This window comes from Anomaloglossus baeobatrachus, chromosome 2 (genome assembly GCF_048569485.1).
Source record: "Anomaloglossus baeobatrachus isolate aAnoBae1 chromosome 2, aAnoBae1.hap1, whole genome shotgun sequence".
NCBI lineage: Eukaryota > Metazoa > Chordata > Amphibia > Anura > Aromobatidae > Anomaloglossus > Anomaloglossus baeobatrachus.
The window spans coordinates 377,872,185-377,889,483 of record NC_134354.1 but is presented as its reverse complement, the minus strand read 5'-3'; the positions used below and the strand labels follow the sequence as shown (position 1 = coordinate 377,889,483).

Sequence of the window (17,299 nt, the reverse complement as noted above, 5' to 3'; positions counted from 1 at the left end):
ATAGCCACAGATAGGATGCCACTAGGTACACTGAGTGTTTGCTAGTATAATGGCTTAGTTATAATGAGTTGGAGTGTGCAATGCAGGCAGACGCGCTCTGCAAATGTCTTTGCACTAGTGTGACTATAGCAAAGTCCAATAGCCACGTATAGGATGCCACTAGGTACACTGAGTGTTTGCTAGTATAATGGCTTAGTTATAATGAGTTGGAGTGTGCAATGCAGGCAGACGCGCTCTGCAAATGTCTTTGCACTAGTGGGACTATAGCAAAGTCCAATAGCCACGTTTAGGATGCCACTAGGTACACTGAGTGTTTGCTAGTATAATGGCTTAGTTATAATGAGTTGGAGTGTGCAATGCAGGCAGACGTGCTCTGCAAATGTCTTTGCACTAGTGGGACTATAGCAAAGTCCAATAGCCACAGATAGGATGCCACTAGGTACACTGAGTGTTTGCTAGTATAATGGCTTAGTTATCATGAGTTGGAGTGTGCAATGCAGGCAGACGCGCTCTGCAAATGTCTTTGCACTAGTGGGACTAAAGCAAAGTCCAATAGCCACGTATAGGATGCCACTAGGTACACTGAGTGTTTGCTAGTATAATGGCTTAGTTATAATGAGTTGGAGTGTGCAATGCAGGCAGACGCGCTCTGCAAATGTCTTTGCACTAGTGTGACTATAGCAAAGTCCAATAGCCACGTATAGGATGCCACTAGGTACACTGAGTGTTTGCTAGTATAATGGCTTAGTTATAATGAGTTGGAGTGTGCAATGCAGGCAGACGCGCTCTGCAAATGTCTTTGCACTAGTGGGACTATAGCAAAGTCCAATAGCCACAGATAGGATGCCACTAGGTACACTGAGTGTTTGCTAGTATAATGGCTTAGTTATCATGAGTTGGGGTGTGCAATGCAGGCAGACGCGCTCTGCAAATGTCTTTGCACTAGTGGGACTATAGCAAAGTCCAATAGCCACGTATAGGATGCCACTAGGTACACTGAATGTTTGCTAGTATAATGGCTTAGTTATCATGAGTTGGAGTGTGCAATGCAGGCAGACGCGCTCTGCAAATGTCTTTGCACTAGTGGGACTATAGCAAAGTCCAATAGCCACAGATAGGATGCCACTAGGTACACTGAGTGTTTGCTAGTATAATGGCTTAGTTATAATGAGTATGAGTGTGCAATGCAGGCAGACGCGCTCTGCAAATGTCTTTGCACTAGTGTGACTATAGCAAAGTCCAATAGCCACGTATAGGATGCCACTAGGTACACTGAGTGTTTTCTAGTATAATGGCTTAGTTATAATGAGTAGGAGTGTGCAATGCAGGCAGACGCGCTCTGCAAATGTCTTTGCACTAGTGTGACTATAGCAAAGTCCAATAGCCACGTATAGGATGCCACTAGGTACACTGAGTGTTTGCTAGTATAATGACTTAGTTATAATGAGTAGGAGTGTGCAATGCAGGCAGACGCGCTCTGCAAATGTCTTTGCACTAGTGTGACTATAGCAAAGTCCAATAGCCACGTATAGGATGCCACTAGGTACACTGAGTGTTTGCTAGTATAATGGCTTAGTTATAATGAGTTGGAGTGTGCAATGCAGGCAGACGCGCTCTGCAAATGTCTTTGCACTAGTGGGACTATAGCAAGGTCCAATAGCCACGTTTAGGATGCCACTAGGTACACTGAGTGTTTGCTAGTATAATGGCTTAGTTATAATGAGTTGGAGTGTGCAATGCAGGCAGACGTGCTCTGCAAATGTCTTTGCACTAGTGGGACTATAGCAAAGTCCAATAGCCACAGATAGGATGCCACTAGGTACACTGAGTGTTTGCTAGTATAATGGCTTAGTTATCATGAGTTGGAGTGTGCAATGCAGGCAGACGCGCTCTGCAAATGTCTTTGCACTAGTGGGACTAAAGCAAAGTCCAATAGCCACGTATAGGATGCCACTAGGTACACTGAGTGTTTGCTAGTATAATGGCTTAGTTATAATGAGTTGGAGTGTGCAATGCAGGCAGACGCGCTCTGCAAATGTCTTTGCACTAGTGTGACTATAGCAAAGTCCAATAGCCACGTATAGGATGCCACTAGGTACACTGAGTGTTTGCTAGTATAATGGCTTAGTTATAATGAGTTGGAGTGTGCAATGCAGGCAGACGCGCTCTGCAAATGTCTTTGCACTAGTGGGACTATAGCAAAGTCCAATAGCCACAGATAGGATGCCACTAGGTACACTGAGTGTTTGCTAGTATAATGGCTTAGTTATCATGAGTTGGGGTGTGCAATGCAGGCAGACGCGCTCTGCAAATGTCTTTGCACTAGTGGGACTATAGCAAAGTCCAATAGCCACGTATAGGATGCCACTAGGTACACTGAGTGTTTGCTAGTATAATGGCTTAGTTATCATGAGTTGGAGTGTGCAATGCAGGCAGACGCGCTCTGCAAATGTCTTTGCACTAGTGGGACTATAGCAAAGTCCAATAGCCACGTATAGGATGCCACTAGGTACACTGAGTGTTTGCTAGTATAATGGCTTAGTTATAATGAGTTGGAGTGTGCAATGCAGGCAGACGTGCTGCAAATGTCTTTGCACTAGTGGGACTATAGCAAAGTCCAATAGCCACGTATAGGATGCCACTAGGTACACTGAGTGTTTGCTAGTATAATTGCTTAGTTATAATGAGTTGGAGTGTGCAATGCAGGCAGACGTGCTGCAAATGTCTTTGCACTAGTGTGACTATAGCAAAGTTCAATAGCCACGTATAGGATGCCACTAGGTACACTGAGTGTTTGCTAGTATAATGGCTTAGTTATCATGAGTTGGAGTGTGCAATGCAGGCAGACGCGCTCTGCAAATGTCTTTGCACTAGTGGGACTATAGCAAAGTCCAATAGCCACAGATAGGATGCCACTAGGTACACTGAGTGTTTGCTAGTATAATGGCTTAGTTATAATGAGTATGAGTGTGCAATGCAGGCAGACGCGCTCTGCAAATGTCTTTGCACTAGTGTGACTATAGCAAAGTACAATAGCCACGTATAGGATGCCACTAGGTACACTGAGTGTTTGCTAGTATAATGGCTTAGTTATCATGAGTTGGAGTGTGCAATGCAGGCAGACGCGCTCTGCAAATGTCTTTGCACTAGTGGGACTATAGCAAAGTCCAATAGCCACGTATAGGATGCCACTAGGTACACTGAGTGTTTGCTAGTATAATGGCTTAGTTATAATGAGTTGGAGTGTGCAATGCAGGCAGACGTGCTGCAAATGTCTTTGCACTAGTGGGACTATAGCAAAGTCCAATAGCCACGTATAGGATGCCACTAGGTACACTGAGTGTTTGCTAGTATAATTGCTTAGTTATAATGAGTTGGAGTGTGCAATGCAGGCAGACGTGCTGCAAATGTCTTTGCACTAGTGTGACTATAGCAAAGTCCAATAGCCACGTATAGGATGCCACTAGGTACACTGAGTGTTTGCTAGTATAATGGCTTAGTTATCATGAGTTGGAGTGTGCAATGCAGGCAGACGCGCTCTGCAAATGTCTTTGCACTAGTGGGACTATAGCAAAGTCCAATAGCCACAGATAGGATGCCACTAGGTACACTGAGTGTTTGCTAGTATAATGGCTTAGTTATAATGAGTTGGAGTGTGCATTGCAGGCAGACGCGCTCTGCAAATGTCTTTGCACTAGTGTGACTATAGCAAAGTCCAATAGCCACGTATAGGATGCCACTAGGTACACTGAGTGTTTGCTAGTATAATGGCTTAGTTATCATGAGTTGGAGTGTGCAATGCAGGCAGACGCGCTCTGCAAATGTCTTTGCACTAGTGGGACTATAGCAAAGTCCAATAGCCACAGATAGGATGCCACTAGGTACACTGAGTGTTTGCTAGTATAATGGCTTAGTTATAATGAGTTGGAGTGTGCAATGCAGGCAGACGCGCTCTGCAAATGTCTTTGCACTAGTGTGACTATAGCAAAGTCCAATAGCCACGTATAGGATGCCACTAGGTACACTGAGTGTTTGCTAGTATAATGGCTTAGTTATCATGAGTTGGAGTGTGCAATGCAGGCAGACGCGCTCTGCAAATGTCCTTGCACTAGTGGGACTATAGCAAATTCCAATAGCCACAGATAGGATGCCACTAGGTACACTGAGTGTTTGCTAGTATAATGGCTTAGTTATAATGAGTTGGAGTGTGCAATGCAGGCAGACGCGCTCTGCAAATGTCTTTGCACTAGTGTGACTATAGCAAAGTCCAATAGCCACGTATAGGATGCCACTAGGTACACTGAGTGTTTGCTAGTATAATGGCTTAGTTATAATGAGTTGGAGTGTGCAATGCAGGCAGACGCGCTCTGAAAATGTCTTTGCACTAGTGGGACTATAGCAAAGTCCAATAGCCACAGATAGGATGCCACTAGGTACACTGAGTGTTTGCTAGTATAATGGCTTAGTTATAATGAGTAGGAGTGTGCAATGCAGGCAGACGCGCTCTGCAAATGTCTTTGCACTAGTGTGACTATAGCAAAGTCCAATAGCCACGTATAGGATGCCACTAGGTACACTGAGTGTTTTCTAGTATAATGGCTTAGTTATCATGAGTTGGAGTGTGCAATGCAGGCAGACGCGCTCTGCAAATGTCTTTGCACTAGTGGGACTATAGCAAAGTCCAATAGCCACAGATAGGATGCCACTAGGTACACTGAGTGTTTGCTAGTATAATGGCTTAGTTATAATGAGTTGGAGTGTGCAATGCAGGCAGACGCGCTCTGCAAATGTCTTTGCACTAGTGGGACTATAGCAAAGTCCAATAGCCACGTATAGGATTCCACTAGGTACACTGAGTGTTTGCTAGTATAATGGCTTAGTTATCATGAGTTGGAGTGTGCAATGCAGGCAGACGCGCTCTGCAAATGTCTTTGCACTAGTGGGACTATAGTAAAGTCCAATAGCCACAGATAGGATGCCACTAGGTACACTGAGTGTTTGCTAGTATAATGGCTTAGTTATAATGAGTTGGAGTGTGCAATGCAGGCAGACGCGCTCTGCAAATGTCTTTGGACTAGTGGGACTATAGCAAAGTCCAATAGCCACGTTTAGGATGCCACTAGGTACACTGAGTGTTTGCTAGTATAATGGCTTAGTTATAATGAGTTAGAGTGTGCAATGCAGGCAGACGTGCTCTGCAAATGTCTTTGCACTAGTGGGACTATAGCAAAGTCCAATAGCCACAGATAGGATGCCACTAGGTACACTGAGTGTTTGCTAGTATAATGGCTTAGTTATCATGAGTTGGAGTGTGCAATGCAGGCAGACGCGCTCTGCAAATGTCTTTGCACTAGTGGGACTAAAGCAAAGTCCAATAGCCACGTATAGGATGCCACTAGGTACACTGAGTGTTTGCTAGTATAATGGCTTAGTTATAATGAGTTGGAGTGTGCAATGCAGGCAGACGCGCTCTGCAAATGTCTTTGCACTAGTGTGACTATAGCAAAGTCCAATAGCCACGTATAGGATGCCACTAGGTACACTGAGTGTTTGCTAGTATAATGGCTTAGTTATAATGAGTTGGAGTGTGCAATGCAGGCAGACGCGCTCTGCAAATGTCTTTGCACTAGTGGGACTATAGCAAAGTCCAATAGCCACAGATAGGATGCCACTAGGTACACTGAGTGTTTGCTAGTATAATGGCATAGTTATCATGAGTTGGGGTGTGCAATGCAGGCAGACGCGCTCTGCAAATGTCTTTGCACTAGTGGGACTATAGCAAAGTCCAATAGCCACGTATAGGATGCCACTAGGTACACTGAGTGTTTGCTAGTATAATGGCTTAGTTATCATGAGTTGGAGTGTGCAATGCAGGCAGACGCGCTCTGCAAATGTCTTTGCACTAGTGGGACTATAGCAAAGTCCAATAGCCACGTATAGGATGCCACTAGGTACACTGAGTGTTTGCTAGTATAATGGCTTAGTTATAATGAGTTGGAGTGTGCAATGCAGGCAGACGTGCTGCAAATGTCTTTGCACTAGTGGGACTATAGCAAAGTCCAATAGCCACGTATAGGATGCCACTAGGTACACTGAGTGTTTGCTAGTATAATTGCTTAGTTATAATGAGTTGGAGTGTGCAATGCAGGCAGACGTGCTGCAAATGTCTTTGCACTAGTGTGACTATAGCAAAGTCCAATAGCCACGTATAGGATGCCACTAGGTACACTGAGTGTTTGGTAGTATAATGGCTTGGTTATCATGAGTTGGAGTGTGCAATGCAGGCAGACGCGCTCTGCAAATGTCTTTGCACTAGTGGGACTATAGCAAAGTCCAATAGCCACAGATAGGATGCCACTAGGTACACTGAGTGTTTGCTAGTATAATGGCTTAGTTATAATGAGTTGGAGTGTGCAATGCAGGCAGACACGCTCTGCAAATGTCTTTGCACTAGTGTGACTATAGCAAAGTCCAATAGCCACGTATAGGATGCCACTAGGTACACTGAGTGTTTGCTAGTATAATGGCTTAGTTATCATGAGTTGGAGTGTGCAATGCAGGCAGACGCGCTCTGCAAATGTCTTTGCACTAGTGGGACTATAGCAAAGTCCAATAGCCACAGATAGGATGCCACTAGGTACACTGAGTGTTTGCTAGTATAATGGCTTAGTTATAATGAGTATGAGTGTGCAATGCAGGCAGACGCGCTCTGCAAATGTCTTTGCACTAGTGTGACTATAGCAAAGTCCAATAGCCACGTATAGGATGCCACTAGGTACACTGAGTGTTTTCTAGTATAATGGCTTAGTTATAATGAGTAGGAGTGTGCAATGCAGGCAGACGCGCTCTGCAAATGTCTTTGCACTAGTGTGACTATAGCAAAGTCCAATAGCCACGTATAGGATGCCACTAGGTACACTGAGTGTTTGCTAGTATAATGACTTAGTTATAATGAGTAGGAGTGTGCAATGCAGGCAGACGCGCTCTGCAAATGTCTTTGCACTAGTGTGACTATAGCAAAGTCCAATAGCCACGTATAGGATGCCACTAGGTACACTGAGTGTTTGCTAGTATAATGGCTTAGTTATAATGAGTAGGAGTGTGCAATGCAGGCAGACGCGCTCTGCAAATGTCTTTGCACTAGTGTGACTATAGCAAAGTCCAATAGCCACGTATAGGATGCCACTAGGTACACTGAGTGTTTGCTAGTATAATGGCTTAGTTATAATGAGTTGGAGTGTGCAATGCAGGCAGACGCGCTCTGCAAATGTCTTTGCACTAGTGGGACTATAGCAAAGTCCAATAGCCACAGATAGGATGCCACTAGGTACACTGAGTGTTTGCTAGTATAATGGCTTAGTTATAATGAGTTGGAGTGTGCAATGCAGGCAGACGCGCTCTGCAAATGTCTTTGCACTAGTGTGACTATAGCAAAGTCCAATAGCCACGTATAGGATGCCACTAGGTACACTGAGTGTTTGCTAGTATAATGGCTTAGTTATAATGAGTTGGAGTGTGCAATGCAGGCAGACGCGCTCTGCAAATGTCTTTGCACTAGTGGGACTATAGCAAAGTCCAATAGCCACGTTTAGGATGCCACTAGGTACACTGAGTGTTTGCTAGTATAATGGCTTAGTTATAATGAGTTGGAGTGTGCAATGCAGGCAGACGTGCTCTGCAAATGTCTTTGCACTAGTGGGACTATAGCAAAGTCCAATAGCCACAGATAGGATGCCACTAGGTACACTGAGTGTTTGCTAGTATAATGGCTTAGTTATCATGAGTTGGAGTGTGCAATGCAGGCAGACGCGCTCTGCAAATGTCTTTGCACTAGTGGGACTAAAGCAAAGTCCAATAGCCACGTATAGGATGCCACTAGGTACACTGAGTGTTTGCTAGTATAATGGCTTAGTTATAATGAGTTGGAGTGTGCAATGCAGGCAGACGCGCTCTGCAAATGTCTTTGCACTAGTGTGACTATAGCAAAGTCCAATAGCCACGTATAGGATGCCACTAGGTACACTGAGTGTTTGCTAGTATAATGGCTTAGTTATAATGAGTTGGAGTGTGCAATGCAGGCAGACGCGCTCTGCAAATGTCTTTGCACTAGTGGGACTATAGCAAAGTCCAATAGCCACAGATAGGATGCCACTAGGTACACTGAGTGTTTGCTAGTATAATGGCTTAGTTATCATGAGTTGGGGTGTGCAATGCAGGCAGACGCGCTCTGCAAATGTCTTTGCACTAGTGGGACTATAGCAAAGTCCAATAGCCACGTATAGGATGCCACTAGGTACACTGAATGTTTGCTAGTATAATGGCTTAGTTATCATGAGTTGGAGTGTGCAATGCAGGCAGACGCGCTCTGCAAATGTCTTTGCACTAGTGGGACTATAGCAAAGTCCAATAGCCACAGATAGGATGCCACTAGGTACACTGAGTGTTTGCTAGTATAATGGCTTAGTTATAATGAGTATGAGTGTGCAATGCAGGCAGACGCGCTCTGCAAATGTCTTTGCACTAGTGTGACTATAGCAAAGTCCAATAGCCACGTATAGGATGCCACTAGGTACACTGAGTGTTTTCTAGTATAATGGCTTAGTTATAATGAGTAGGAGTGTGCAATGCAGGCAGACGCGCTCTGCAAATGTCTTTGCACTAGTGTGACTATAGCAAAGTCCAATAGCCACGTATAGGATGCCACTAGGTACACTGAGTGTTTGCTAGTATAATGACTTAGTTATAATGAGTAGGAGTGTGCAATGCAGGCAGACGCGCTCTGCAAATGTCTTTGCACTAGTGTGACTATAGCAAAGTCCAATAGCCACGTATAGGATGCCACTAGGTACACTGAGTGTTTGCTAGTGTAATGGCTTAGTTATAATGAGTTGGAGTGTGCAATGCAGGCAGACGCGCTCTGCAAATGTCTTTGCACTAGTGGGACTATAGCAAGGTCCAATAGCCACGTTTAGGATGCCACTAGGTACACTGAGTGTTTGCTAGTATAATGGCTTAGTTATAATGAGTTGGAGTGTGCAATGCAGGCAGACGTGCTCTGCAAATGTCTTTGCACTAGTGGGACTATAGCAAAGTCCAATAGCCACAGATAGGATGCCACTAGGTACACTGAGTGTTTGCTAGTATAATGGCTTAGTTATCATGAGTTGGAGTGTGCAATGCAGGCAGACGCGCTCTGCAAATGTCTTTGCACTAGTGGGACTAAAGCAAAGTCCAATAGCCACGTATAGGATGCCACTAGGTACACTGAGTGTTTGCTAGTATAATGGCTTAGTTATAATGAGTTGGAGTGTGCAATGCAGGCAGACGCGCTCTGCAAATGTCTTTGCACTAGTGTGACTATAGCAAAGTCCAATAGCCACGTATAGGATGCCACTAGGTACACTGAGTGTTTGCTAGTATAATGGCTTAGTTATAATGAGTTGGAGTGTGCAATGCAGGCAGACGCGCTCTGCAAATGTCTTTGCACTAGTGGGACTATAGCAAAGTCCAATAGCCACAGATAGGATGCCACTAGGTACACTGAGTGTTTGCTAGTATAATGGCTTAGTTATCATGAGTTGGGGTGTGCAATGCAGGCAGACGCGCTCTGCAAATGTCTTTGCACTAGTGGGACTATAGCAAAGTCCAATAGCCACGTATAGGATGCCACTAGGTACACTGAGTGTTTGCTAGTATAATGGCTTAGTTATCATGAGTTGGAGTGTGCAATGCAGGCAGACGCGCTCTGCAAATGTCTTTGCACTAGTGGGACTATAGCAAAGTCCAATAGCCACGTATAGGATGCCACTAGGTACACTGAGTGTTTGCTAGTATAATGGCTTAGTTATAATGAGTTGGAGTGTGCAATGCAGGCAGACGTGCTGCAAATGTCTTTGCACTAGTGGGACTATAGCAAAGTCCAATAGCCACGTATAGGATGCCACTAGGTACACTGAGTGTTTGCTAGTATAATTGCTTAGTTATAATGAGTTGGAGTGTGCAATGCAGGCAGACGTGCTGCAAATGTCTTTGCACTAGTGTGACTATAGCAAAGTTCAATAGCCACGTATAGGATGCCACTAGGTACACTGAGTGTTTGCTAGTATAATGGCTTAGTTATCATGAGTTGGAGTGTGCAATGCAGGCAGACGCGCTCTGCAAATGTCTTTGCACTAGTGGGACTATAGCAAAGTCCAATAGCCACAGATAGGATGCCACTAGGTACACTGAGTGTTTGCTAGTATAATGGCTTAGTTATAATGAGTATGAGTGTGCAATGCAGGCAGACGCGCTCTGCAAATGTCTTTGCACTAGTGTGACTATAGCAAAGTACAATAGCCACGTATAGGATGCCACTAGGTACACTGAGTGTTTGCTAGTATAATGGCTTAGTTATCATGAGTTGGAGTGTGCAATGCAGGCAGACGCGCTCTGCAAATGTCTTTGCACTAGTGGGACTATAGCAAAGTCCAATAGCCACAGATAGGATGCCACTAGGTACACTGAGTGTTTGCTAGTATAATGGCTTAGTTATAATGAGTATGAGTGTGCAATGCAGGCAGACGCGCTCTGCAAATGTCTTTGCACTAGTGTGACTATAGCAAAGTCCAATAGCCACGTATAGGATGCCACTAGGTACACTGAGTGTTTTCTAGTATAATGGCTTAGTTATAATGAGTAGGAGTGTGCAATGCAGGCAGACGCGCTCTGCAAATGTCTTTGCACTAGTGTGACTATAGCAAAGTCCAATAGCCACGTATAGGATGCCACTAGGTACACTGAGTGTTTGCTAGTATAATGACTTAGTTATAATGAGTAGGAGTGTGCAATGCAGGCAGACGCGCTCTGCAAATGTCTTTGCACTAGTGTGACTATAGCAAAGTCCAATAGCCACGTATAGGATGCCACTAGGTACACTGAGTGTTTGCTAGTATAATGGCTTAGTTATAATGAGTAGGAGTGTGCAATGCAGGCAGACGCGCTCTGCAAATGTCTTTGCACTAGTGTGACTATAGCAAAGTCCAATAGCCACGTATAGGATGCCACTAGGTACACTGAGTGTTTGCTAGTATAATGGCTTAGTTATAATGAGTTGGAGTGTGCAATGCAGGCAGACGTGCTCTGCAAATGTCTTTGCACTAGTGTGACTATAGCAAAGTCCAATAGCCACGTATAGGATGCCACTAGGTACACTGAGTGTTTGCTAGTATAATGACTTAGTTATAATGAGTAGGAGTGTGCAATGCAGGCAGACGCGCTCTGCAAATGTCTTTGCACTAGTGTGACTATAGCAAAGTCCAATAGCCACGTATAGGATGCCACTAGGTACACTGAGTGTTTGCTAGTATAATGGCTTAGTTATAATGAGTAGGAGTGTGCAATGCAGGCAGACGCGCTCTGCAAATGTCTTTGCACTAGTGTGACTATAGCAAAGTCCAATAGCCACGTATAGGATGCCACTAGGTACACTGAGTGTTTGCTAGTATAATGGCTTAGTTATAATGAGTAGGAGTGTGCAATGCAGGCAGACGTGCTGCAAATGTCTTTGCACTAGTGGGACTATAGCAAAGTCCAATAGCCACGTATAGGATGCCACTAGGTACACTGAGTGTTTGCTAGTATAATTGCTTAGTTATAATGAGTTGGAGTGTGCAATGCAGGCAGACGTGCTGCAAATGTCTTTGCACTAGTGTGACTATAGCAAAGTTCAATAGCCACGTATAGGATGCCACTAGGTACACTGAGTGTTTGCTAGTATAATGGCTTAGTTATCATGAGTTGGAGTGTGCAATGCAGGCAGACGCGCTCTGCAAATGTCTTTGCACTAGTGGGACTATAGCAAAGTCCAATAGCCACAGATAGGATGCCACTAGGTACACTGAGTGTTTGCTAGTATAATGGCTTAGTTATAATGAGTTGGAGTGTGCAATGCAGGCAGACGCGCTCTGCAAATGTCTTTTCACTAGTGGGACTATAGCAAAGTCCAATAGCCACAGATAGGATGCCACTAGGTACACTGAGTGTTTGCTAGTATAATGGCTTAGTTATAATGAGTTGGAGTGTGCAATGCAGGCAGACGCGCTCTGCAAATGTCTTTGCACTAGTGGGACTATAGCAAAGTCCAATAGCCACAGATAGGATGCCACTAGGTACACTGAGTGTTTGCTAGTATAATGGCTTAGTTATAATGAGTTGGAGTGTGCAATGCAGGCAGACGCGCTCTGCAAATGTCTTTGCACTAGTGTGACTATAGCAAAGTCCAATAGCCACGTATAGGATGCCACTAGGTACACTGAGTGTTTGCTAGTATAATGGCTTGGTTTTAATGAGTTGTAGTGTGCAATGCAGGCAGACGTGCTCTGCAAATGTCTTTGCACTAGTGGGACTATAGCAAAGTCCAATAGCCACAGATAGGATGCCACTAGGTACACTGAGTGTTTGCTAGTATAATGGCTTAGTTATCATGAGTTGGAGTGTGCAATGCAGGCAGACGCGCTCTGCAAATGTCTTTGCACTAGTGGGACTATAGCAAAGTCCAATAGCCACAGATAGGATGCCACTAGGTACACTGAGTGTTTGCTAGTATAATGGCTTAGTTATAATGAGTTGGAGTGTGCAATGCAGGCAGACGCGCTCTGCAAATGTCTTTGCACTAGTGTGACTATAGCAAAGTCCAATAGCCACGTATAGGATGCCACTAGGTACACTGAGTGTTTGCTAGTATAATGGCTTAGTTATCATGAGTTGGAGTGTGCAATGCAGGCAGACGCGCTCTGCAAATGTCTTTGCACTAGTGGGACTATAGCAAAGTCCAATAGCCACAGATAGGATGCCACTAGGTACACTGAGTGTTTGCTCGTATAATGGCTTAGTTATAATGAGTAGGAGTGTGCAATGCAGGCAGACGCGCTCTGCAAATGTCTTTGCACTAGTGTGACTATAGCAAAGTCCAATAGCCACGTATAGGATGCCACTAGGTACACTGAGTGTTTTCTAGTATAATGGCTTAGTTATCATGAGTTGGAGTGTGCAATGCAGGCAGACGCGCTCTGCAAATGTCTTTGCACTAGTGGGACTATAGCAAAGTCCAATAGCCACAGATAGGATGCCACTAGGTACACTGAGTGTTTGCTAGTATAATGGCTTAGTTATAATGAGTTGGAGTGTGCAATGCAGGCAGACGCGCTCTGCAAATGTCTTTGCACTAGTGGGACTATAGCAAAGTCCAATAGCCACGTATAGGATTCCACTAGGTACACTGAGTGTTTGCTAGTATAATGGCTTAGTTATCATGAGTTGGAGTGTGCAATGCAGGCAGGCGCGCTCTGCAAATGTCTTTGCACTAGTGGGACTATAGCAAAGTCCAATAGCCACAGATAGGATGCCACTAGGTACACTGAGTGTTTGCTAGTATAATGGCTTAGTTATAATGAGTTGGAGTGTGCAATGCAGGCAGACGCGCTCTGCAAATGTCTTTGCACTAGTGGGACTATAGCAAAGTCCAATAGCCACGTTTAGGATGCCACTAGGTACACTGAGTGTTTGCTAGTATAATGGCTTAGTTATAATGAGTTGGAGTGTGCAATGCAGGCAGACGTGCTCTGCAAATGTCTTTGCACTAGTGGGACTATAGCAAAGTCCAATAGCCACGTATAGGATGTCACTAGATACACTGAGTGTTTTGCTAGTATAATGGCTTAGTTATCATGAGTTGGAGTGTGCAATGCAGGCAGACGCGCTCTGCAAATGTCTTTGCACTAGTGGGACTATAGCAAAGTCCAATAGCCACAGATAGGATGCCACTAGGTACACTGAGTGTTTGCTAGTATAATGGCTTAGTTATAATGAGTTGGAGTGTGCAATGCAGGCAGACGTGCTGCAAATGTCTTTGCACTAGTGTGACTATAGCAAAGTCCAATAGCCACGTATAGGATGTCACTAGATACACTGAGTGTTTGCTAGTATAATGGCTTAGTTATAATGAGTTGGAGTGTGCAATGCAGGCAGACGCGCTCTGCAAATGTCTTTGCACTAGTGGGACTATAGCAAAGTCCAATAGCCACGTTTAGGATGCCACTAGGTACACTGAGTGTTTGCTAGTATAATGGCTTAGTTATAATGAGTTGGAGTGTGCAATGCAGGCAGACGTGCTCTGCAAATGTCTTTGCACTAGTGGGACTATAGCAAAGTCCAATAGCCACGTATAGGATGTCACTAGATACACTGAGTGTTTTGCTAGTATAATGGCTTAGTTATCATGAGTTGGAGTGTGCAATGCAGGCAGACGCGCTCTGCAAATGTCTTTGCACTAGTGGGACTATAGCAAAGTCCAATAGCCACGTATAGGATGCCACTAGGTACACTGAGTGTTTTCTAGTATAATGGCTTAGTTATAATGAGTAGGAGTGTGCAATGCAGGCAGACGCGCTCTGCACATGTCTTTGCACAAGTGTGACTATAGCAAAGTCCAATAGCCACGTATAGGATGCCACTAGGTACACTGAGTGTTTGCTAGTATAATGACTTAGTTATAATGAGTAGGAGTGTGCAATGCAGGCAGACGCGCTCTGCAAATGTCTTTGCACTAGTGTGACTATAGCAAAGTCCAATAGCCACGTATAGGATGCCACTAGGTACACTGAGTGTTTGCTAGTATAATGGCTTAGTTATAATGAGTAGGAGTGTGCAATGCAGGCAGACGCGCTCTGCAAATGTCTTTGCACTAGTGTGACTAAAGCAAAGTCCAATAGCCACGTATAGGATGCCACTAGGTACACTGAGTGTTTGCTAGTATAATGGCTTAGTTATAATGAGTTGGAGTGTGCAATGCAGGCAGACGCGCTCTGCAAATGTCTTTGCACTAGTGGGACTATAGCAAAGTCCAATAGCCACAGATAGGATGCCACTAGGTACACTGAGTGTTTGCTAGTATAATGGCTTAGTTATAATGAGTTGGAGTGTGCAATGCAGGCAGACGCGCTCTGCAAATGTCTTTGCACTAGTGGGACTATAGCAAAGTCCAATAGCCACAGATAGGATGCCACTAGGTACACTGAGTGTTTGCTAGTATAATGGCTTAGTTATCATGAGTTGGAGTGTGCAATGCAGGCCGACGCGCTCTGCAAATGTCTTTGCACTAGTGTGACTATAGCAAAGTCCAATAGCCACGTATAGGATGCCACTAGGTACACTGAGTGTTTGCTAGTATAATGGCTTAGTTATCATGAGTTGGAGTGTGCAATGCAGGCAGACGCGCTCTGCAAATGTCTTTGCACTAGTGGGACTATAGCAAAGTCCAATAGCCACGTTTAGGATGCCACTAGGTACAATGAGTGTTTGCTAGTATAATGGCTTAGTTATAATGAGTTGGAGTGTGCAATGCAGGCAGACGTGCTCTGCAAATGTCTTTGCACTAGTGGGACTATAGCAAAGTCCAATAGCCACAGATAGGATGCCACTAGGTACACTGAGTGTTTGCTAGTATAATGGCTTAGTTATAATGAGTTGCAGTGTGCAATGCAGGCAGACGCGCTCTGCAAATGTCTTTGCACTAGTGGGACTATAGCAAAGTCCAATAGCCACAGATAGGATGCCACTAGGTACACTGAGTGTTTGCTAGTATAATGGCTTAGTTATCATGAGTTGGAGTGTGCAATGCAGGCAGACGCGCTCTGCAAATGTCTTTGCACTAGTGTGACTATAGCAAAGTCCAATAGCCACGTATAGGATGCCACTAGGTACACTGAGTGTTTGCTAGTATAATGGCTTAGTTATAATGAGTTGGAGTGTGCAATGCAGGCAGACGCGCTCTGCAAATGTCTTTGCACTAGTGGGACTATAGCAAAGTCCAATAGCCACAGATAGGATGCCACTAGGTACACTGAGTGTTTGCTAGTATAATGGCTTAGTTATCATGAGTTGGAGTGTGCAATGCAGGCAGACGCGCTCTGCAAATGTCTTTGCACTAGTGGGACTATAGCAAAGTCCAATAGCCACGTATAGGATGCCACTAGGTGCACTGAGTGTTTGCTAGTATAATGGCTTAGTTATCATGAGTTGGAGTGTGCAATGCAGGCAGACGCGCTCTGCAAATGTCTTTGCACTAGTGTGACTATAGCAAAGTCCAATAGCCACATATAGGATGCCACTAGGTACACTGAGTGTTTGCTAGTATAATGGCTTAGTTATAATGAGTTGCAGTGTGCAATGCAGGCAGACGTGCTCTGCAAATGTCTTTGCACTAGTGGGACTATAGCAAAGTCCAATAGCCACGTATAGGATGCCACTAGGTACACTGAGTGTTTGCTAGTATAATGGCTTAGTTATAATGAGTTGGAGTGTGCAATGCAGGCAGACGTGCTGCAAATGTCTTTGCACTAGTGGGACTATAGCAAAGTCCAATAGCCACGTATAGGATGCCACTAGGTACACTGAGTGTTTGCTAGTATAATGGCTTAGTTATAATGAGTTGGAGTGTGCAATGCAGGCTGATGCGCTCTGCAAATGTCTTTGCACTAGTGGGACTATAGCAAAGTCCAATAGCCACGTATAGGATGCCACTAGGTACACTGAGTGTTTGCTAGTATAATTGCTTAGTTATAATGAGTTGGAGTGTGCAATGCAGGCAGACGTGCTGCAAATGTCTTTGCACTAGTGTGACTATAGCAAAGTCCAATAGCCACGTATAGGATGCCACTAGGTACACTGAGTGTTTGCTAGTATAATGGCTTAGTTATCATGAGTTGGAGTGTGCAATGCAGGCAGACGCGCTCTGCAAATGTCTTTGCACTAGTGGGACTATAGCAAAGTCCAATAGCCACAGATAGGATGCCACTAGGTACACTGAGTGTTTGCTAGTATAATGGCTTAGTTATAATGAGTTGGAGTGTGCAATGCAGGCAGACGTGCTGCAAATGTCTTTGCACTAGTGGGACTATAGCAAAGTCCAATAGCCACGTATAGGATGCCACTAGGTACACTGAGTGTTTGCTAGTATAATTGCTTAGTTATAATGAGTTGGAGTGTGCAATGCAGGCAGACGTGCTGCAAATGTCTTTGCACTAGTGTGACTATAGCAAAGTCCAATAGCCACGTATAGGATGCCACTAGGTACACTGAGTGTTTGCTAGTATAATGGCTTAGTTATCATGAGTTGGAGTGTGCAATGCAGGCAGACGCGCTCTGCAAATGTCTTTGCACTAGTGGGACTATAGCAAAGTCCAATAGCCACGTATAGGATTCCACTAGGTACACTGAGTGTTTGCTAGTATAATGGCTTAGTTATCATGAGTTGGAGTGT

The 17,299-nt window shown here is 44.5% G+C and overlaps 1 protein-coding gene across 1 annotated transcript in view; it reads left to right on the top strand.

Annotated features, from left to right (window-relative positions):
* The window catches only part of GRIK3 (glutamate ionotropic receptor kainate type subunit 3), a 1,015,705-nt gene that overhangs the window by 438,976 nt on the left and 559,430 nt on the right, over nt 1-17,299 (top strand). The gene's annotated exons all lie outside the window — the stretch shown is intronic.